Source organism: Pseudophryne corroboree, chromosome 2, assembly GCF_028390025.1.
Source record: "Pseudophryne corroboree isolate aPseCor3 chromosome 2, aPseCor3.hap2, whole genome shotgun sequence".
Taxonomy (NCBI): Eukaryota; Metazoa; Chordata; class Amphibia; order Anura; family Myobatrachidae; genus Pseudophryne; species Pseudophryne corroboree.
The window spans coordinates 575,447,597-575,471,772 of NC_086445.1; the positions used below are offsets into that span (position 1 = coordinate 575,447,597).

The 24,176-nt window shown below is 45.5% G+C and overlaps 1 protein-coding gene across 3 annotated transcripts in view; it reads right to left on the minus strand.

Moving 5' to 3' along the window:
* The window catches only part of C2H1orf216 (chromosome 2 C1orf216 homolog), a 273,069-nt gene that overhangs the window by 203,613 nt on the left and 45,280 nt on the right, over positions 1-24,176 (minus strand). The gene's annotated exons all lie outside the window — the stretch shown is intronic.

The following is a 24,176-nucleotide window of genomic DNA, read 5'->3' on the forward strand; positions in this document are numbered from 1 at the left end:
ACGGACAGGAGATCGCTATGACGTCAATGTTGCACAATACTTAAAACTCATCCCCTACTACATAATCTTACCACCAAATCAGTTTGCATCAGAAAGTAAGCTTTTTCAAAATAATACATTCATGTGGCAAAAAAGGTATTTTCTGGAAAAACGGGAACAATAATAAACCTTAATATAAGGGCTATCCTTTGCTAGCATAGAGACCATGAAATTAAGTCAAATAAATGACTTGCAACTATATTGCAGAGAAGATTCACTGAATTCTTTGCAGAAAGGATAAACTGACAGCTGATGTGTATATTGTAGAGGACACTTCCAATAATGATGGTGTGTGGATGTGCACATTAATGATAATTATGGTTTAGCAAAACTGAACTTCTATGGGATGCAAGTACAAATCTGCAATGTTGGTGGTTGTGAGGTGCGAGACACAACTGGAACCTGGTACCTTGGGTCATCTCCCCCTTAAGGTGGGTATACACTTAGCGATATAGTGAACTATGGGGCAGATTTATTAAGCCTAGTGAAGTGATAAAGTGGAAGGTGATAACGCACCAGCCAGTCAGCTCCTAACTGTCATTTTTCAAACTCCTTTATCACCTTCCATTTTATCACTTCACCGAGCTTAATAAATCTGCTCCTATATTGCTCATTTTCCCACTCCTGAGTGATATAGTATAGTATATTGCCCAGTGTGTATGCCGCCACCTCGGTCTCGGCCGTGCATGCAATTAAATTTGGACTAATTGTCCAAAGCTGCACGTCACTGTACGATATCATTAGTGATATCGCACAGTGTGTATGCTCGCCGCAGGGTGGCCCGGCCTGGGAGGGGAACACTAGGCGATGACGCTCACCAAGTACTAGTGTGTACCCACCTTTGTTTAGACTAGAGTGATCACAAAATCATTAAGTCATTACCTGCTCTAAACCATAATGATCGCCAATGAGTCCACAGCTATGTCCACCCCTTTCTTAGAACCAATACTGAAGGAAAAGGCCTGAAGAGCCCAGGAGCCCATTAGCCACTGCAATAAAAATTCTTCTTCTGACCTCACTTTAGTTTTCTTTACTTTTCTATAGTTTTGTAGTGTTACTACCTTTTGAGTCCACGCCCCCTGACTTGCAGCACGCCACTGCGAGCCGTGACTGCACGCCCCCGCCACCCCTCCCGAAGTGTGTGTTTCAAAGAAAATTGGGGCGTGCCGCAAGTCCAAGCCCCCCTGACTCGCAGCACGTCCCCATGTGTCGTGTCCTTACGCCCCCTGTGACATGCGTGCTCATTCACAAATGTCAGGGCCGGCTAGTAGCCCCAGTCTGTCCCTGCCTCAGCCTGTATTTCATGTTATTACCTCAGCCTTAGGGAGGCCAATCCCGGGATCGGGATCGGCGGGATCCCGGGATTTAGGCCCAAAAACGGCCGGGATTCAATCCCGGGATTGGAAGCTCCAATCCCGGGGATTGAGGGATCAGCGTTGAGCGTCCTCAGGACGCTCAGACGCTGCCCGGCTCCCTCCTCCTGTCTCCCCCTGCGCAGCGTGACCTGTGACTGTGAGATCACGCTGCGCTTTCAGCAGCCGCCGAGCCGGAAAGTACGGCGGTCTTCACGCGCCGCCTCCTCACGGCTCACCCTGCACTCACCCGCTGCCTCCTCCCGGCTCCCCTATACTCACCCGCCAGCTCCGCTGCACTCACCCGCCGGCTCCTCCTCACCCGCTCCCTGGCTGTGCAGGTTTGTATGGGTTTTTTTATGTCTGCAGGGCGGGAGGGGCGGGGCGTGGGGGGTGGCCGGACACAGTCTAAAGCCAATCCCGGGAATCCCGGGATTGACCATTTTTCAATTCCGATACTCGGGATTGAAAAAATGGCCAGGGATTGGCTTCCCTACTCAGCCTGTATTAGAAGCAAATTTTGGCAAATTGTTCCATGTCTTATAGCTTGTGTGATGAAGAAGGTATACACTATGGCCCTCATTCCGAGTTGATCGCTCGCAAGGCGATTTTAGCAGAGTTACACACGCTAAGCCGCCGCCTACTGGGAGTGAATCTTAGCTTCTTAAAATTGCGACCGATGTATTCGCAATATTGCGATTACTAACTACTTAGCAGTTTCAGAGTAGCTTCAGACTTACTCTGCCTGTGCGATCAGTTCAGTGCTTGTCGTTCCTGTTTTGACGTCACAAACACACCCAGCGTTCGCCCAGACACTCCCCCGTTTCCCCGGCCACTCCTGCGTTTTTTACGGAAACGGTAGCGTTTTTTCCCGCACGCCCATAAAACGGCCTGTTTCCGCCCAGTAACACCCATTTCCTGTCAATCACATTACGATCGCCGGAGCGATGAAAAAGCCGTGAGTAAAAATACTATCTCCATTGTAAAATTACTTGGCGCAGTCGCAGTGCGAATATTGCGCATGCGTACTAAGCGGAGTTTCACTGCGATGCGATGAAAAATACCGAGCGATCAACTCGGAATGAGGGCCTATACTCACTGCACACAGAGCAGATTGTATAGTCATTTAGTCTATTTTTTTTTTTCATTGCAATGGTGAAAGTAAAGGCTCACGTGATGGCTCTGTGCTTCCAAGGAATTCTTCTAGTTAATAGAGTCTCACAAACACCAGTAAATATGCAATCCTTCCTTGATCTTTGCATTAACAATAAAACTATTTGCCCTAAAGCTTATAGTTAGTGTGACAGAAGCTGCCCTTAACGAGGTGGGCAGCTGTGACTGACAGCTCCTCTCCTCCAGACCCCCAGGCCCTCTCCTGACTGCAGAGGTGAACTCCTTTCAGTGGGAGCTTGCCTGTAGCTGCAACAGGGAGGATGGGGAAGAAGGGGGGGGGGATATTCGGGTTGAGACCTTGACCCTGCGCTCTCATCTTTCTAGACTAGAGATACAAACAACATAAACACAAATAATAGTACATTGGTAAAATCACCTGTCATGCATAAGCTTTTCAGACATTTACTCACCATTATCCTGTTTCATAATGTTGACACCATACAGTGGTGGTTAATAGTTTCAAATATTATTTGTTTTGTGATATAGTTGAAACTGTCACATTTTGCATTTATTTTTATGCTGTCTCTAAGCAGAGCTGCCAGTCTTTGTAAAGTACATAAAAGTAATTCCAATGACATAGTCAATAAAAATAATATAGAGTAATTACTCATATCTGAGCTGAGGGATACTGGCATTGTAGCTGTAGAAATCAACATATGTTCTGTTACCAAACTTTTCTCAGTTCCCAGTCCAACATATACTCATATTCATATACTCATATACTCAACCCTGTTATCTGCAAGATGTCACACTACTGGACTTCTCACACTAATAGGCCCTACACATTAGGCGATATAACTGAACGATATGAACGTTCTCGTTCATTAATGAACGAGAACTTGTTCATATCGTTCCGTGTGTAGGCACCATGCAGTGCTATGGAGCTGGGTGATGGTGGGAGTGAAGAAACTTCCCTCCCCCTGTCACCTCCCCCCGCTGCCGGGTCGCTCGTCTGCCGTATCGGCCGCCGGGCAACTCGGCGGCGGGTCGTCTAATGTGTAGGGCCCTTTATGCCTAATTTGCTTCCTTTGTTTCAAATTAACCATAATTTACCTATACCTTTGTCATGACACCGAATTCCTGCTTTGTGTTATAAGACCCTTTTTGTTTACTATATAAATCACATTCATCTTCTTAACACTTCAACTAGTATGTTCAATCTTTTCTGTAAGTATCAAGCAGGAAAAGAAAAACACTATTATCTCCAATAGGGCAGCCAAACATGGTTGGTTTATGGCAGTGGTTCCCAAGCATAGTCCTCAAGCCACCCCAACAGTCCAGGTTTTAGGGATATCCCTGATTGTGCACAGATGGTATAAACAAACTGACTGAGGTAATATTTAAGTCACCTGTGCCTAAGCATAGATATCCTTAAAACCTGGACTGTTGTGGGCCTTGAGGACCGGGTTTGGTAATCACTGGCCTATGTGTTGCCCAGAACTCTGACAGAATGAAGTCACTTGTGTCACTGACTGGTAGTGGCGCACCCAGGGGGGGTTTCCGAGTACCCAGAAACCCCCCTCCACTAAGCTGCATGAGTATTATTAATGACTGTCTAGCGTCCTCTGCAGCCTGCTGTCTTCCTGGTGGCACTTGCAAGTGCAATAAAAGTTTACTTTATTTTAATTATAGTACATATATATCCATGTGCCTACATATATACACATGTATATACATACATACATACATACATATAAACACACACACACACACACACACACACACACACACATATGATATATATATATACATGTGTATATATATGTGTACTGTATGTGTGTGTATATATATATATATATATATATATATATATGTATGCATGTTTAATATGCTATGTATATGTGTATATGGGTTCACTACGATTTCCCGGCGGCTGGCCTCCCGGCGACCAGCATACCGGCGCCGGGAGGCCGGCCGCCGGCTTACCAACAGTGTGGCGAGCGCAAATGAGCCCCTTGCGGGCTCGCTGTGCTCGCCATGCTACGCGCACCACACTATTCTATTCTCCCTCCAGGGGGGTCGTAGACCCCCACGAGGGAGAATAAGTGTCGGTATGCCGGCGGTCAGGCTCCCGGCGCCGGTATGCTGGTCGCCGGGAGCCCGACCGCCGGCATACTGAAGACCACCCGTGTATATGTATGTGTGTGTGTATGTATATATATATATATATATATATATGTGTGTGTGTAGATATATGTATATATATATATATATATATATGTGTAGATATATATATATATATATATACACACACACACAAACACACTAGTTTTACGGACCCAGCATATACTGGGTCACCTCAGTCCCCACCCCCGTGATTGGCTCAGCCCAGTTCTGGAAACCCCCCCCATGCAAATCCTGCGTTTGCCACTGGGTATGTTAGCAGGATGTGTAGAAAAGGTGTTCAGGCTTGAGAATGTTCAACCTCCCTTGTGAACACAAAGCAAGCAGCAAAGCATGATGTGATCAGTACCTAATATCACACCTCGAAATATGTATAAATTCTGTATCAGATTTACTAAGTGGTGGCTTTGACCCCGAAGTGTAAAACCAGGTATATTACGCAATTAATATTATTGCTTTTTAAAATCAACTCAAAGCAAACCTGTCTTTAGCATTGTGACTGGACAGTAGCTGGTGTTCTGTGCTCAGTATACATTTTGATTGTTGCAGTTTGACTTTATAGTTATTTTTTTCTATTTCTAGTGAACAATGACCAAATAGTAAAATGTTTTATTTAGCTGTAATACTAGTTTAACTTTAAATATATAAATAAATGTTAGTTTACATCCTTGTAAATTAAATTACTGGAGGATGCTGTATACCACTACAGTGCCTGGCACCATGTACATAAAAGCTCAATCACCCAAAGACTTAAGGCACACAAATACCTTTATGCCAAGCAGTATGTAGCAAGTGGGTACCCACAGGTAAAAAAATCATCACATGTATCCATGTAACATTACAAATTGGTTGAAAACACTTTTGGGTTGCTGAGACATTTAATAAATTGTTCCCCAAGGTAAATGGCAATGTACTCTTCTTGGAATTGCAAAATAGCACTAGATGCAGACATATGTTTCACTATTGGTACACCAGCAATAGACAAGCATGAAACTAGAGTGCGTTCTTGAAAACATACTGGGGTAATTTTAGTGTAGTTGTCTATGAACACTGGCAACAAAAGCCCATGTAATTCCTACATCTGTCACAACAAGCACTACACAATGAATAATTAAGAAGACTGTATGGACTTATTACAATTACTTATATAATAAATGTCAACATATCTAAGTTTTAGCTTTTCTCTGTTTGATTTGTAGGTTTTACAATTATTTAGATAGAAAAGACTTGTTTCTGAAGATAAAGCGGTGAAAAGGCTCAAGATCTATAAATTGGTATTATATTGCCACCTAGTGGCATATTGCCAAATCATCTTTCATTTTAGTCTAGTGGTTCCCAAACTTTTATGATCAGGGCGCCCTTGAGTTCCAGCATTTTTTTCATGGCACCCCTAGGTTAAAGGTTTCTTATTGAGAAACTAAGCATAAATGATTAAGGTAAGTCAATTGTGCTTACCTGTCATGCTTAGGTACCATATGTGGTAGTGGTGGACAGAGGCGTGCTCCTGTTTGTCAACAGTTTTAGGATTGGCAGCCACCAGCACTGTTTTTTCATATCACATTGACCACATATAAATTGATTTGTGGTCAGTCACGGGTGCATGGATACCCCTGACCAGCAGAACCTATGCAACTGCCTTGTGGCACCCCAGTACCACAGTGCCCAGTTTTGAAACCACTAGTTTAGTCCTTTGCAATATCTATCTATCTATCTATCTATCTATCTATCTATCTATCTATTTCATTATTACAAATTACATTAATAAAGAAACATATATTAAAAAAAAATCTTAACTTTAGAGAAAAATCTAATATGTAGGTCTTGGTTATGGAATAAAGTAAACAGTGAATTGCAGAATTTAGCCATTTATGTTTCTCTTGGCCTGCTTGTTATTATTCCACAATAGGCTGTGATTTACTGCATGCCGTTATATATTGCTGTGTGATAAAATATGCTGTGGTGTCTTGTGAGGTTATCTTTTGCTCTAAATAACATACATTCTCCTGGCATAATGTATTGTTCTGTGGTGCCATATATAGAAGGGGGATAGATGTAGAAATTTTACATGGGGCTATGAAAATGCTGCTTCTATTTGTCTATAAACAGAAAAAATAATGATGCCTGATTATACATTTGTAATAGTTTCAAATACCAATTAAGTTGACTTCTGGTTCTACTCATTTATTTCCCTCTGTATCGATAATATAAAGTGATTGCTTCACTGATAGAGGTGAGTTGAGGCTTGATATAAAACTTCACTCCAGCATGAGTGACTCTAGAAGGGAGATGTACTAAGCCCTAGAGAGTGATAAACTGGAGAGAGATAAAGCAGCCGCCAATCAGCTCCTAACTGCCATGTTACAGGCTGTCTTAAAAATGACAGTTAGGAGCTGATTGGCAGGTAGTTTATCTCTTTCCAGTTTATCACTCTCCAAGGCTTAATAAATCTCTCCCTAGGAGCTGCAGGTAGGCTTGTCTGTGGGTTGGCACTACAGTGGTTAATATTCCCAATCACACTTGTGATTGGAAAGGTGTCAGGCAGCAGCGCCGGTGAGTGATTCTGCCCTCTGGCCCTGGCATGAGCCTTCAGGGAAGAACGTCTGAGTTAGATTTCAATTTTCCCTTTTGATTTCAGCTCATTTATAACTGAGTGTCTTGGGGCCCTAGTGTGTGACATAGTGTTAATGTTAACTCCATCGGTCGCGTAGAACATCAGAGGGAGATGAATAGTCAGCTCCAACCCTTGTCACCTCCAAATTAATGTTATAAGGGACAAATATCTCTCTGGTGCCTGGAAGCCCTATACAGAGTTAGTGATAGAAATGCATGGGAAGGGACCACACTGTACACCTCTATCATGCTTAACCAGCAATTCATTGATTCAAGATAATCAAGATTCCCATCTTTGTATTATCTTCAGATCAAATGTAAATCATCTGATCATGAATGTCAGATAGAAAGTTTTAAAAAATAGTTAAATTATTATCGTTTACCTTCTAAAATGCTTGGTAAATCTTCCACAGCCCATCCTATATATGTGCTTGTATAGCATTTGGTGGATTGAGGTGTGCTTATACTGTAGTATTATTAAATCATAGCCTATAACTAAAATGTTTCTCCTTATAAAATTAATTATCTTTCTTTCTCTTTACATTAAAAACTAGTCATTTTGGACCAATCATATTGCAGGTCCTCCCCTGCCCCGCTATTCTTGCCCTGGGTTGGCGCTGTAGGATTCTCCTCTCCTGGTCTGTCCTGTCTCTGTAAGCATTTATGTATGAGTTGGAAAATAGAGGTTTGAAAAAAAAAATCAACCTTCATATAACTTACATTTATTATTTTGTATATGGCCCCCGGCCACTTCTACTAAATGTATTGATTAATCTTTCTAGCTCCCATCGGTGCTGATCAGCTGATGTATTTATATTATTTAAAGAAAAATTCATTTGGGCAGCCTGTTTTCAGCTAACCTATCACTATATAGCCACATATGATTTGCTGATATAAGCTGTCACAAATATAAATATGGTAAAACAGATGGAAAAAACAAATATTACTGAAGTTTAACACATCCAGGGTTAAATCTTTATTGATGTTTCTTTATGACATATAGAGAAAGGGTCATTCAAAGCAGAGATGAAATACTTTCCGGATAGACAAGTCCATTATTAAAACAAAATGTAAAAAAATGCAGCCTCTGGGCCCAACTATTTCACATACAGTTGTCAAAATGTTGCTGAAAGATCGGAGGCCAAGAAAGTGAGTCTGGCCTCGGGGATAGCATGTTCCTCTAGCTTTCCCAGGTGTGCGCTTGCCAGTGATAACGTGCTTACCTGGGAACTTCATCCCTCTGCCAAAACCTCACAAGGGGAGCGTGAGGGGCGGAGGGAAAGGTGGGGGTGAGGGAATAAAATGAGCAACATATGAAAGTGGGAGAGCGAGTGAGCACAAGAGTACAGTATAAGGCAGTGATCCATAGAGGATCAGTATAAGGCCGCCGGAAGCCGAATGAAATGGGAAAAATATTTTTCACAATTTTCAATCATAATTATGCTATAAATATGAGTGTGTGTACCTACATTCACTGAATATTTTATTTATAAATGCAGGTGGAAGCAGACATGATCTACAACTCATATAATTGCTTGGACTACTTAAGCAAGAAATTGGGCTCCTTTCGGAAGAGCACCAGCTACAGTACACCCTCCATAACCAATAACCTCCATACATTATGTCTGCCTGTCTGTCAAATATATCTATCTCATATGTGTCTCATATCTAATTCATGAAGAAGCTATGTGTAAAAAAAAGTAACTATGTCCTATTATTCAGTAGCTCTGTAGATCCATATTTAGTAGCCATGATGTCATCCTTTGCTGCTTGAGTATATCAGTCTCATACATTATATTTGAGATGTGGCCCACTTCTTCTTGCAACAGATGTTTGACGACATTGATTTATGCATAGCTCTCTTTGCATTGCACTGTTGTTGTGGTCTGGTCAGTAAAGTGGCCATTATAAAGTTTTTTAGCCATTCCATTGTGTATTTTCTGTCAGAGTCCTGTAGCAGGGCACTACTGTGCCCTGGGCTGACACTTGCCATGACATCACAAAAGTGGAGTCTCGGAGAGGAACGTTGGTGCAGGACGCATACGCAGGATGCACAGAGCGGCTTGCCAGGCTGTGTGGTGCTCCTCCACAATACAGATACCATCGGGCTGTGACAGAGCCATATCCTTGGCTTTGCCCTGGCTAGTGACATCGGTTACACAATTACAGTATGGCCCTGTTCTGGTGTGCTTAGGATCATTGTCCTGTTGTACAGTATGATCTAGTTTAATTTCAGCCAGGCTTTAAGTCATGGACAGATTACCTCACATTTTCCTTGGGTTTGAAAGGGAGTTCATGGTGGGTATTAGGGCTGCAACTTAATCCTAAATGATCAACCCCCCACCCACTATTGGTATCAGGTACTACTCATGCTTTATTTTTTTGTATATATTACTAGCTGGTAATATGTTACAATAACCAGTTAATATATTTTAATAACCAGTAAAACAATAAAGAGAAATAGTTAAACTTAGAAAACAGACATCTGCCAAATATGTTATACAGCCCTAGCATATTTATTGTCCAGTATATTACATAACTTTAAGTGTCAAATATATAATGCAATGCATACTTGCCTACTTTTGAAAAAGCATTTCAGGGAGATTGTGAAAGTAACACCTATCAGCGCAGACGTGTACTGCTACATCTGAGAGGCGTGTCATGAAAATGACTTACATCCAAATGTAAATGAGCCCCAAAGTTAGTAAGATCTATTTGTTGAAGAAAAGACAATGATATTTTGCAGAATTTGCTCGGGTATTGTGTTTTGCAAGCGGTTCCATATACTGTAAGTGGCCACGAGAAACCTTATTTAAATCGCATGTAGCCATAGGGATCATTGTGCCTTATAACAAATGCAGGGAAATGGCGCTGATGACCCCATTTGAATGTATGTATCTCTGATTTATTTTTTCCCCCAAGAATGTAACAGCTGCATACATAATGGGGTTAAGGTGAAATCAGGGAGATTGCTGGTCTATTCAGGGAGTCAGGGAGATTGCTGCTATTTCAGGGAGTGTCCTGCAGAATGAGGGAGGGTAGGCAACTATGATGCAATGTCATATTACATAGTCCTATGGGGCCGGTGAAACATGCTGGTGCAAGCCCTAATCTCCCTCCCCCAAAAAATGGGTAAATGTATTCCTAACTTTTTACGGCCCACTGGGCCCTAAACAGGAGCCTAGGTTGTCCAATGACTAAATCAGCTATGCATAGTGCCAATTGCCAGGATTACTCCCTCTAGAACAAGGCTGGGCAAAATACGGATGTGGCCCCAAGTCGATTTGTTTAAAGAGTCCTGCAAGGGAAGAATCAGCATACACTCCTCAGCAGCGACGGACTGGGCCTCCATTTTGGCCAGGGCTGAGGGCGTGCCGCCATGATGTATGGGGGGGTGCCGTGAGCCAAGGGGGCGTGGACTCGCAGCACACTCCCATTTCTATGGCAACGCTTGCTGGGGGCGGGGTGCGCTGCGAGTCCGGGGGTTCGTGGACTCGCGCCACGCCCCCATTTCCATGGAGACCCGGGGGACGGCTAAACCAGAGAGCGGGAGGCTGCGCTGCGCCCCGGATGCTGCAGCACTTCTCTCCACATTTGTAAGAGGGTGGCGGTGCGGTGTAGTGCCTGCTGCTGTGCAGAGGTAGACTCACTACTTACCAGGCACCGCACTCTCTCACCTTCACCTTCAGGTCACGGAACCTTCAACGGACCTGGAACCTTCAGTCGGACCCGGACACGATGACCTAGGGAGAAGGAGATTGCTGGGTGCCGTTCCTCCTAACTGTGGACCGAAACGCCCTCCGAAACAGAAAAAGAGCTTTCGGGCTAGGTGAAGGTCATCCTGGGCGCACGGCTTCAGAGCCCGAATTTCACCTATCGGTACTCTCGCACCAGGTGTAAATTCAACCTTGCACCTGCATGCAAGGTTCACCGTTCGCCCTGAAGGAAGGGAAACAGATAGGGACAAACACACATTGAAAGGGACACACGGACAGAGGTGTTACTCACCGTTGCCAATCTTGCACTGCAAACTTCTTCTGCACTTAGAGGTCCCTGTAAGGAGGCAAACAACAGCCGTGCAGGGCCCAACTCTATACTGCTGTAACACCACTACTCTAACTATAACGGCAGAGCCCTCAAACTAGCTCTGTGTGTGTGGTGCAACAAACTAGACACAAACTATCAGCAAACTTGGCCCTGCATGGAAACAACATTCATCACAAAACACAGTGCAATCCAAGTACTTACAACGGTGCTGTCTCTTTAAATCCCTACCTGCCTTCGACTACGGGTGAGTGGGTGCCGTACGGCCTACCCACCTCCCATACACTTACTTGGGCCTACTAGGGGCTCAGGCAAGCGGGCCTGCCTACCTGTACCCACCAGGATGGCATGGGCCTAGTGCCCAGTACCACCTTGTTTACCTGGGGGACCACTTATTTATTGGGCCTAGCGCCCCTATTTGCGCACAGGCCAGAGGCCTGACATCACCCAACTTGGGGCCCGTTGGGTGACTTGGGGCTAGTGCCCAGGGTCACCTTATATACCTGACGGCCGCACTTTACTGAACTAGAGCCTAATGCCCTCTAATATCCCACAGGCCTAATGCCTGATGTTGCCCATGGGCCTAGTGCCCGCCTACAGCACCACAGGCCTGTGGCCTGACTGTGCGCACGGGCCTAATGCCCGATCCCTGGTGGTCTAGGGAGGAAAGGGGGGGGGGGGGGGGAGTGATAGCTCCCTCACCAATGGCCTACCAGTACCTATGGGAGAGGCACCAGGGGGGAGCTTCATTAGCTCTTTCGCTTCCCACCCCTGGTGACCTCTCCGGCGGTCCTCTTCACTCTTCTGCCGCTGGCCTGTCCTGGCCAGCGGCGCCGCCATCGACTCTCTGCGTCCAGCTGCTGCTGGACATCTTCTTCCAGGAGCCTGGCGCCTTCTGGTCTCTACCGCGGCCTCAGGAACTCCCTCCAGTACGTCATCTTCTTCCTCGCGCCGCACGACTCTTCTTCGGCACGGCTTCTTCCGTCCTCGGCTCCCGCCCGGCGTCTAACGTCAGACGCCAGGGGGCGGGGCCTATGACGCGGTGAGCGCCGATTGGCTCACCGCACCCTCCTGTGATTGGCTGGCGCCCCACGAGCCGTGATTTGCTCGCGTACGGCGCCAGATTTTAAATCCCGCGGGCGGCGCTTCTTATTGGCGGCCAAATTGGTGCCAAGTTTAAAGCGCTGCGGCCACGGCGCTACCCAACGCCGCTGACAGTCCGGTGCAGGGAAACGTCTGATCCCTGCACCGGACACCCGCCGTTGCCGCACACTGACAGGCGCTGGGGACAGACACACTGCCCCAGCGCCGGCCACCGCTGTACTCTGCAGGGGACGCAGATCCCCTGCACTACGCCGCTGCTCTGATGGGCCCTGTGATACAGGGCACATCTCTACACATTGCTGCAGCAGCAGCAGCATCTCTTTCTGCATTAGAAGCTGCAGCGCTTCACTCTGTCTCTCAGGCTGCTGCAGCACCTCTCTGCCCCTCAGGCTGGTGCGTCACCTCTGTTTGCCCCTCAGGCTGCTGCAGCACCTCTCTCTGACCCTCAGGCTGCAGCAGTGCAGCTCTTTCTGCTCCTCAGGCTGCATCGTTGCAGCTCTCTCTGCTCCTCAGACAATTTTGGGACATTATTTTCATTGAAGCATAATGGCATTATCAGGTCTGAGATGGCAGTTCTAGGGTATTATTTTCATTGAGGCATTTGGGTATTAGCAAATCGTAGGTGGGGGGGGGGGTTGGATTTTGGTGCATTGTTTCAATTTAGAGTTTGGGGGGGTTCAGGTCTGTGGGTGGGTCACATCTGGGGCATTATTTTCATCGAGGCATTGGCAAATTATCAGATCTGGGGGGGCAGTTTTGGGGCATTCATTCAGAGATTGGGGTGTTATCAGGTCTGTGGGGGGTCACATTTGGGGCTTTATTTTCATTGAGGAATTGGGGGGGTTGTGAGGTCAGGTCAGTCGAGGCATATATAGAGTTTTAGTTAAACAAGTAAATAGTTAAATACAGCTATTTCCATAGCGACTCTACTGCGATGTAACGTTTATGAGGGGCTCAACCATAGTGTAAAGTGTATAAGGGGTACAACTGTGTGGTGTAATGTGAATAACGGAACTACTGTGTGGTTTAATGTGAATTGGTACTATTCTGTGACCATGCACCTTCCTAATAAAGCCATTATTTATGTATTATTACCAGTTATTTATATAGCGCACACATATTCCGCAGTGCTTTACAGAGAACAGGGTTAATTTTTCTTGGGAGCCATGTAACCTACCAGTTTTTGTATTGTGGGAGGAACCCGGAGTACCTGGAGGAAACCCACGCAAGCACGGGGAGAATATACAAACTCCACACAGTTAGAGCCATGATGGTAATAGAACTGCTGTGAGGCAGTAATGCTAACCATTACACCGTCCATACTATTATGCCCCTATATTGTTGTTGAAAGCCTTTGACATGCACTGACCCTATTTTAAACATATGGGTCACCCTAAGAAACTTTCACGCGGAGCTTCACAAGAAATAGATCCGGCACCAATTTAGGATTTTTAAATATTGTTTCTTTTCAAATGTAACGTGTTACCACATATTGGCTAGGCCCCAAATTCAGTACAGGGGAGGGGGGCGCCAAAACATACCCTGGCGCTAAGCTACACCTCTGGGTAAGGGGTTTAGTGAGGTAAAGAATATGTAGGGGCACTGCGCACGCATGTATCAATTATCGCATGCAGAGACAGAGCTCTGTCCCTACAATGCCTGTCCGCAGCATCATCGGGTATTTTTCGGGAAAAATACCCTGATGTCCTGCTGCGCATGCACCTCCACTGCTGACATCGCTACTATCGCCGCCACCTGGTCAACCCCCCCTCCTCCCCACACACACACAAACACGTCAAGACTACTCCCCTGTGCTGCGGACATCCCTCACGGGTAAATATACTCACCAGTCCAGAGAGCCGGCCATCGCTGCTCCTGCAGGGCTGCTGGGCACCGGATCCTGTGCGCTGCTGTGACCCCCGGTGCTGTAAACTGTGCTGCTGTTTTGCAATGTCACTGTACTGCACCGAGGGTCACAGCACAGCATATGGAGCACCCGGCACCCGGTAGCTCGCACAAGAGCACCGATCACAGGCTCCTGGACAGGTAAGTATGTTTTTTTTTTTGAGGGGGGGGGGGTTACTTTATTTATTTATTTTTTTACCAGTGATCAGCTTGTGTGTCCTTCGGATTACACTGCCAGGTCCCTGCACAGCTTTCTCTGCCAGGGAAAGCTGTGCAAAAGGCTGCATATCGCAGTGCTGTCCTGTGATTTCAACAGTAAATTCGTCCCAGATCACATTTCCCATTATAAGTATGGAAAATGTGATGTAGGTTACAAAAAAAAAGTGAGTTAAAGGGTTAAAAGCCCTTTAATACATTTAAGTGATACTTAAATAATGTAAAAAGGGTGTAAAAACTAGAGATGTGCACTTGAAATTTTTCGGGTTTTGTGTTTTGGTTTTGGGTTCGGTTCCGCTGCCGTGTTTTGGGTTCGACCGCGTTTTGGCAAAACCTCACCGAATTTTTTTTGTCGGATTCGGGTGTGTTTTGGATTCGGGTGTTTTTTTCAAAAAACACTAAAAAACAGCTTAAATCATAGAATTTGGGGGTCATTTTGATCCCAAAGTATTATTAACCTCAAAAACCATAATTTCCACTCATTTTCAGTCTATTCTGAATACCTCACACCTCACAATATTATTTTTAGTCCTAAAATTTGCACCGAGGTCGCTGGATGACTAAGCTAAGCGACCCTAGTGGCCGACACAAACACCTGGCCCATCTAGGAGTGGCACTGCAGTGTCACGCAGGATGGCCCTTCCAAAAAACACTCCCCAAACAGCACATGACGCAAAGAAAAAAAGAGGCGCAATGAGGTAGCTGTGTGAGTAAGATAAGCGACCCTAGTGGCCGACACAAACACCTTGCCCATCTAGGAGTGGCACTGCAGTGTCACGCAGGATGGCCCTTCCAAAAAACACTCCCCAAACAGCACATGACGCAAAGAAAAAAAGAGGCGCAATGAGGTAGCTGTGTGAGTAAGATAAGCGACCCTAGTGGCCGACACAAACACCTGGCCCATCTAGGAGTGGCACTGCAGTGTCACGCAGGATGGCCCTTCCAAAAAACACTCCCCAAACAGCACATGACGCAAAGAAAAAAAGAGGCGCAATGAGGTAGCTGTGTGAGTAAGATAAGCGACCCTAGTGGCCGACACAAACACCTGGCCCATCTAGGAGTGGCACTGCAGTGTCACGCAGGATGGCCCTTCCAAAAAACACTCCCCAAACAGCACATGACGCAAATAAAAATGAAAGAAAAAAGAGGTGCAAGATGGAATTGTCCTTGGGCCCTCCCACCCACCCTTATGTTGTATAAACAGGACATGCACACTTTAACCAACCCATCATTTCAGTGACAGGGTCTGCCACACGACTGTGACTGAAATGACGGGTTGGTTTGGACCCCCACCGAAAAAGAAGCAATTAATCTCTCCTTGCACAAACTGGCTCTACAGAGGCAAGATGTCCACCTCATCATCATCCTCCGATATATCACCGTGTACATCCCGCTCCTCACAGATTATCAATTCGTCCCCACTGGAATCCACCATCTCAGCTCCCTGTGTACTTTGTGGAGGCAATTGCTGCTGGTCAATGTCTCCACGGAGGAATTGATTATAATTCATTTTAATGAACATCATCTTCTCCACATTTTCTGGAAGTAACCTCGTACGCCGATTGCTGACAAGGTGAGCGGCGGCACTAAACACTCTTTCGGAGTACACACTTGTGGGAGGGCAACTTAGGTAGAATAAAGCCAGTTTGTGCAAGGGCCTCCAAATTGCCTCTTTTTCCTGCCAGTATAAGTACGGACTGTCTGACGTGCCTACTTGGATGCGGTCACTCATATAATCCTCCACCATTCTTTCAATGGGGAGAGAATCATATGCAGTGACAGTAGACGACATGTCCGTAATCGTTGTCAGGTCCTTCAGTCCGGACCAGATGTCAGCATCAGCAGTCGCTCCAGACTGCCCTGCATCACTGCCAGCGGGTGGGCTCGGAATTCTGAGCCTTTTCCTCGCACCCCCAGTTGCGGGAGAATGTGAAGGAGGAGATGTTGACAGGTCGCGTTCCGCTTGACTTGACAATTTTGTCACCAGCAGGTCTTTGAACCCCAGCAGACTTGTGTCTGCCGGAAAGAGAGATCCAAGGTAGGTTTTAAATCTAGGATCGAGCACGGTGGCCAAAATGTAGTGCTCTGATTTCAACAGATTGACCACCCGTGAATCCTTGTTAAGCGAATTAAGGGCTCCATCCACAAGTCCCACATGCCTAGCGGAATCGCTCCCTTTTAGCTCCTCCTTCAATGCCTCCAGCTTCTTCTGCAAAAGCCTGATGAGGGGAATGACCTGACTCAGGCTGGCAGTGTCTGAACTGACTTCACGTGTGGCAAGTTCAAAAGGTTGCAGAACCTTGCACAACGTTGAAATCATTCTCCACTGCGCTTGAGACAGGTACATTCCACCTCCTATATCGTGCTCAATTGTATAGGCTTGAATGGCCTTTTGCTGCTCCTCCAACCTCTGAAGCATATAGAGGGTTGAATTCCACCTCGTTACCACTTCTTGCTTCAGATGATGGCAGGGCAGGTTCAGGCGTTTTTGGTGGTGCTCCAGTCTTCTGTACGTGGTGCCTGTACGCCGAAAGTGTCCCGCAATTCTTCTGGCCACCGACAGCATCTCTTGCACGCCCCTGTCGTTTTTTAAAAAATTCTGCACCACCAAATTCAAGGTATGTGCAAAACATGGGACGTGCTGGAATTTGCCCATATTTAATGCACACACAATATTGCTGGCGTTGTCCGATGCCACAAATCCACAGGAGAGTCCAATTGGGGTAAGCCATTCCGCGATGATCTTCCTCAGTTGCCGTAAGAGGTTTTCAGCTGTGTGCGTATTCTGGAAACCGGTGATACAAAGCGTAGCCTGCCTAGGAAAGAGTTGGCGTTTGCGAGATGCTGCTACTGGTGCCGCCGCTGCTGTTCTTGCGGCGGGAGTCCATACATCTACCCAGTGGGCTGTCACAGTCATATAGTCCTGACCCTGCCCTGCTCCACTTGTCCACATGTCCGTGGTTAAGTGGACATTGGGTACAACTGCATTTTTTAGGACACTGGTGAGTCTTTTTCTGACGTCCGTGTACATTCTCGGTATCGCCTGCCTAGAGAAGTGGAACCTAGATGGTATTTGGTAACGGGGGCACACTACCTCAAGAAATTGTCTAGTTCCCTGTGAACTAACGGCGGATACATGACGCACGTCTAACACCAACATAGTTGTCAAGGCCTCAGTTATCCGCTTTGCAACAGGATGACTGCTGTGATATTTCATCTTCCTCGCAAAGGACTGTTGGACAGTCAATTGCTTGGTGGAAGTAGTAAAAGTGGTCTTACGACTTCCCCTCTGGGATGACCATCGACTCCCAGCAGCAACAACAGCAGCGCCAGCAGCAGTAGGCGTTACATGCAAGGATGCATCGGAGGAATCCCAGGCAGGAGAGGACTCGTCAGAATTGCCAGTGACATGGCCTGCAGGACTATTGGCATTCCTGGGGAAGGAGGAAATTGACACTGAGGGAGTTGGTGGGGTGGTTTGCGTGAGCTTGGTTACAAGAGGAAGGGATTTACTGGTCAGTGGACTGCTTCCGCTGTCGCCCAAAGTTTTTGAACTTGTCACTGACTTATTATGAATGCGCTGCAGGTGACGTATAAGGGAGGATGTTCCGAGGTGGTTAACGTCCTTACCCCTACTTATTACAGCTTGACAAAGGCAACACACGGCTTGACAAATGTTGTCCGCATTTCTGGTGAAATACTTCCACATCGAAGAGCTGATTTTTTTGGTATTTTCACCAGGCATGTCAACGGCCCTATTCCTCCCACGGACAACAGGTGTCTCCCCGGGTGCCTGACTTAAACAAACCACCTCACCATCAGAATCCTCCTTGTCAATTTCCTCCCCAGCGCCAGCAACACCCATATCCTCCTCATCCTGGTGTACTTCAACACTGACATCTTCAATCTGACTATCAGGAACTGGACTGCGGGTGCTCCTTCCAGCACTTGCAGGGGGCGTGCAAATGGTGGAAGGCGCATGCTCTTCACGTCCAGTGTTGGGAAGGTCAGGTATCGCAACCGACACAATTGGACTCTCCTTGTGGATTTGGGATTTCGAAGAACGCACAGTTCTTTGCGGTGCTTTTGCTAGCTTGAGTCTTTTCATTTTTCTAGCGAGAGGCTGAGTGCTTCCATCCTCATGTGAAGCTGAACCACTAGCCATGAACATAGGCCAGGGCCTCAGCCGTTCCTTGCCAATCCGTGTGGTAAATGGCATATTGGCAAGTTTACGCTTCTCCTCCGACAATTTTATTTTAGATTTTGGAGTCCTTTTTTTACTGATATTTGGTGTTTTGGATTTTACATGCTCTGTACTATGACATTGGGCATCGGCCTTGGCAGACGACGTTGCTGGCATTTCATCGTCTCGGCCATGACTAGTGGCAGCAGCTTCAGCACGAGGTGAAAGTGGATCTTGATCTTTCCCTAATTTTGGAACCTCAACATTTTTGTTCTCCATATTTTAATAGGCACAGCTAAAAGGCACCTCAGGTAAACAATGGAGATGGATGGATACTAGTATACTTATGGATGGACCAGCGACTGCCGACACAGAGGTAGCTACAGCCGTGGACTACCGTACTGTGTCTGCTGCTAATATAGACTGGATGATAATGAGATGAAATTAATATATATATATATAATATCACTAGTACTGCAGCCGGACAGGTATATATATTTATTATGTAATGACTGATGACGGACCTGCTGGAAACTGTCAGCTCAGCAGCACTGCAGACTGCTACAGTAAGCTACTATAGTAGTATGTATCAAGAAGAAAGAAAAAAAAAACACAGGTAGGTGGTATACAATTATGGATGGACCAGCGACTGCCGACACAGAGGTAGCTACAGCTGTGGACTACCGTACTGTGTCTGCTGCTAATATAGACTGGATGATAATGAGATGAAATTAATTAATATATATATATATATATATAATATCACTAGTACTGCAGCCGGACAGGTATATATATATATTATGTAATGACTGATGACGGACCTGCTGGACACTGTCAGCTCAGCAGCACCGCAGACTGCTACAGTAAGCTACTATAGTAGTATGTATCAAGAAGAAAGAAAAAAAAAACCACGGGTAGGTGGTATACAATTATGGATGGACCAGCGACTGCCGACACAGAGGTAGCTACAGCCGTGGACTACCGTACTGTGTCTGCTGCTAATATAGACTGGATGATAATGAGATGAAATTAATATATATATATATATATATATATATATATAATATCACTAGTACTGCAGCCGGACAGGTATATATATTTATTATGTAATGACTGATGACGGACCTGCTGGACACTGTCAGCTCAGCAGCACCGCAGACTGCTACAGTAAGCTACTATAGTAGTATGTATCAAGAAGAAAGAAAAAAAAAAACACGGGTAGGTGGTATACAATTATGGATGGACCAGCGACTGCCGACACAGAGGTAGCTACAGCCGTGGACTACCGTACTGTGTCTGCTGCTAATATAGACTGGATGATAATGAGATGAAATTAATATATATATATATAATATCACTAGTACTGCAGCCGGACAGGTATATATATTTATTATGTAATGACTGATGACGGACCTGCTGGACACTGTCAGCTCAGCAGCACCGCAGACTGCTACAGTAAGCTACTATAGTAGTATGTATCAAGAAGAAAGAAAAAAAAAAACACGGGTAGGTGGTATACAATTATGGATGGACCAGCGACTGCCGACACAGAGGTAGCTACAGCCGTGGACTACCGTACTGTGTCTACTGCTAATATAGACTGGATGATAATGAGATGAAATTAATTAATATATATATATATATATATATAATATCACTAGTACTGCAGCCGGACAGGTATATATATTTATTATGTAATGACTGATGACGGACCTGCTGGACACTGTCAGCTCAGCAGCACCGCAGACTGCTACAGTAAGCTACTATAGTAGTATGTATCAAGAAGGAAAAAAAAAAAAAACACGGGTAGGTGGTATACAATTATGGATGGACCAGCGACTGCCGACACAGAGGTAGCTACAGCCGTGGACTACCGTACTGTGTCTGCTGCTAATATAGACTGGATGATAATGAGATGAAATTAATATATATATATATATATATATATATATAATATCACTAGTACTGCAGCCGGACAGGTATATATATTTATTATGTAATGACTGATGACGGACCTGCTGGACACTGTCAGCTCAGCAGCACCGCAGACTGCTACAGTAAGCTACTATAGTAGTATGTATCAAGAAGAAAGAAAAAAAAAACACGGGTAGGTGGTATACAATTATGGATGGACCAGCGACTGCCGACACAGAGGTAGCTACAGCCGTGGACTACCGTACTGTGTCTGCTGCTAATATAGACTGGATGATAATGAGATGAAATTAATATATATATATATAATATCACTAGTACTGCAGCCGGACAGGTATATATATTTATTATGTAATGACTGATGACGGACCTGCTGGACACTGTCAGCTCAGCAGCACCGCAGACTGCTACAGTAAGCTACTATAGTAGTATGTATCAAGAAGAAAGAAAAAAAAAAAAACCACGGGTAGGTGGTATACAATTATGGATGGACCAGCGACTGCCGACACAGAGGTAGCTACAGCCGTGGACTACCGTACTGTGTCTGCTGCTAATATAGACTGGATGATAATGAGATGAAATTAATATATATATATATATAATATCACTAGTACTGCAGCCGGACAGGTATATATATTTATTATGTAATGACTGATGACGGACCTGCTGGACACTGTCAGCTCAGCAGCACCGCAGACTGCTACAGTAAGCTACTATAGTAGTATGTATCCAGAAGAAAGAAAAAAAAAAACACGGGTAGGTGGTATACAATTATGGATGGACGAGCGACTGCCGACACAGAGGTAGCTACAGCCGTGGACTACCGTACTGTGTCTGCTGCTAATATAGACTGGATGATAATGAGATGAAATTAATATATATATATAATATCACTAGTACTGCAGCCGGACAGGTATATATATTTATTATGTAATGACTGATGACGGACCTGCTGGACACTGTCAGCTCAGCAGCACCGCAGACTGCTACAGTAAGCTACTATAGTAGTATGTATCAAGAAGAAAGAAGAAGAAAAAACCACGGGTAGGTGGTATACAGTTATGGATGGACGAGCGACTGCCGACACAGAGGTAGCTACAGCCGTGGACTACCGTACTGTGTCTGCTGCTAATATAGACTGGATGATAATGAGATGAAATTAATATATATATATATAATATCACTAGTACTGCAGCCGGACAGGTATATATATTTATTATGTAATGACTGATGACGGACCTGCTGGACACTGTCAGCTCAGCAGCACCGCAGACTGCTACAGTAAGCTACTATAGTAGTATGTATCAAGAAGAAAGAAAAAAAAAACCACGGGTAGGTGGTATACAATTATGGATGGACGAGCGACTGCCGACACAGAGGTAGCTACAGCCGTGGACTACCGTACTGTGTCTGCTGCTAATATAGACTGGATGATAATGAGATGAAATTAATATATATATATATAATATCACTAGTACTGCAGCCGGACAGGTATATATATTTATTATGTAATGACAGATGACGGACCTGTTGGACACTGTCAGCTCAGCAGCACCGCAGACTGCTACAGTAAGCTACTATAGTAGTATGTATCAAGAAGAAAGAAAAAAAAAAAACACGGGTAGGTGGTATACAATTATGGATGGACGAGCGACTGCCGACACAGAGGTAGCTACAGCCGTGGACTACCGTACTGTGTCTGCTGCTAATATAGACTGGATGATAATGAGATGAAATTAATATATATATATATATATAATATCACTAGTACTGCAGCCGGACAGGTATATATATTTATTATGTAATGACTGATGACGGACCTGCTGGACACTGTCAGCTCAGCAGCACCGCAGACTGCTACAGTAAGCTACTATAGTAGTATGTATCAAGAAGAAAGAAAAAAAAAAAACACGGGTAGGTGGTATACAATTATATATATATTATATACAATTATATATATATATATATATATATAAGGATATGGAAGAAAGGCGGCACTCAAACAGACTTGTATTGCGGTTTAAAAGTGGTCAGTTTAATCCGACATGTTTCGGGGTAATCACCCCGTCCTCAGGGTCATCATGATGACCCTGAGGACGGGGTGATTACCCCGAAACATGTCGGATTAAACTGACCACTTTTAAACCGCAATACAAGTCTGTTTGAGTGCCGCCTTTCTTCCATATCCTTGTACAGAGGTTTTCGCCTCCAGGAGGGCACCGCAGCATCTACTAGCCTGTCAAAGTGAGTGCCGAGTACACAGCAAAAGGTATATATATATATATATATATATTAAACTGGTGGTGATTAATTAAACTGGTGGTCAGGTCACTGGTCACACTATCAGCAACTTGCAAGTAGTACTCCTAAGCAGACAATCACAATATATACTGGTGGTCAGTGTGGTCACAATGGCAGTGTGGCACTCTGGCAGCAAAAGTGTGCACTGTACGTTAAAATATGTACCCCTGCTCTCAGACTCTAACTGCTCCCCACTGTCTCCCGAACAAGTCAGATATACAGTCACACTATCACTTCAGCAAGTAGTAGTACTCCTCCTAATGCTCCCCAAAATTACTAAAGTAAATACTGTGTCTCTCTCTACTCTAGTCTCACTCTCTTCTCTATAAACGGAGAGGACGCCAGCCACGTCCTCTCCCTATCAATCTCAATGCACGTGTGAAAATGGCGGCTCCTTATATAGAATCCGAGTCTCGCGATAGAATCCGAGCCTCGCGAGAATCCGACAGCGGGATGATGACGTTCGGGCGCGCTCGGGTTAACCGAGCAAGGCGGGAAGATCCGAGTCGCTCGGACCCGTGTAAAAAAACCTGAAGTTCGGGCGGGTTCGGATTCCGAGGAACCGAACCCGCTCATCTCTAATATCTAACCCATACTCCCCCAAGCAATGTTTTAAACCTCATACCCAGTAGCGGATCTTGCCACGGGCAAGCAGGACTTTTGCCTGGGGTGCCGCCTTCCGGAGGGCGCCGTCGCCATCCGGAGGGCGCCGCACTATGGCAAGATCCACTACTGTGCCCCCCGCCGCTGTGCCCCCCGCTGGTCCCTCGTCGCTGTGCCCCCCGCTGGTCCCCCGCTGTGAAGGGAACCAGACGCTACGCGTCTAGTTTCCCTTCGTGGAGGGGACCTTTGCTGTGCGGTGCACGATGACGTCATCGCGCACCGCACAGCATTGTGGCACATAATTGACCTCTAGTGTCTATGCTGATCCAAGGAGAGGAGCGGCGCCGGCGGCTGTCTGCAGCGGTCTGGAATCAGGAGCGGGGATAGTAAGTACACATTGAATTTTTTTTTTAATCTTCCAGCGGCGCTACAGGGGGCACAAATGGGGGCGTAACTGACCACGCCCCGTATGCGGCCACGCCCCTATCATTTTGCCCGGGGTGCCACAAGGGCAAGAACTGGCCCTGCTCATACCCCTGAAAGGCTTTACTAACAACTACCCTAAGGGGGAGATGTACTAGGCAGTGAAA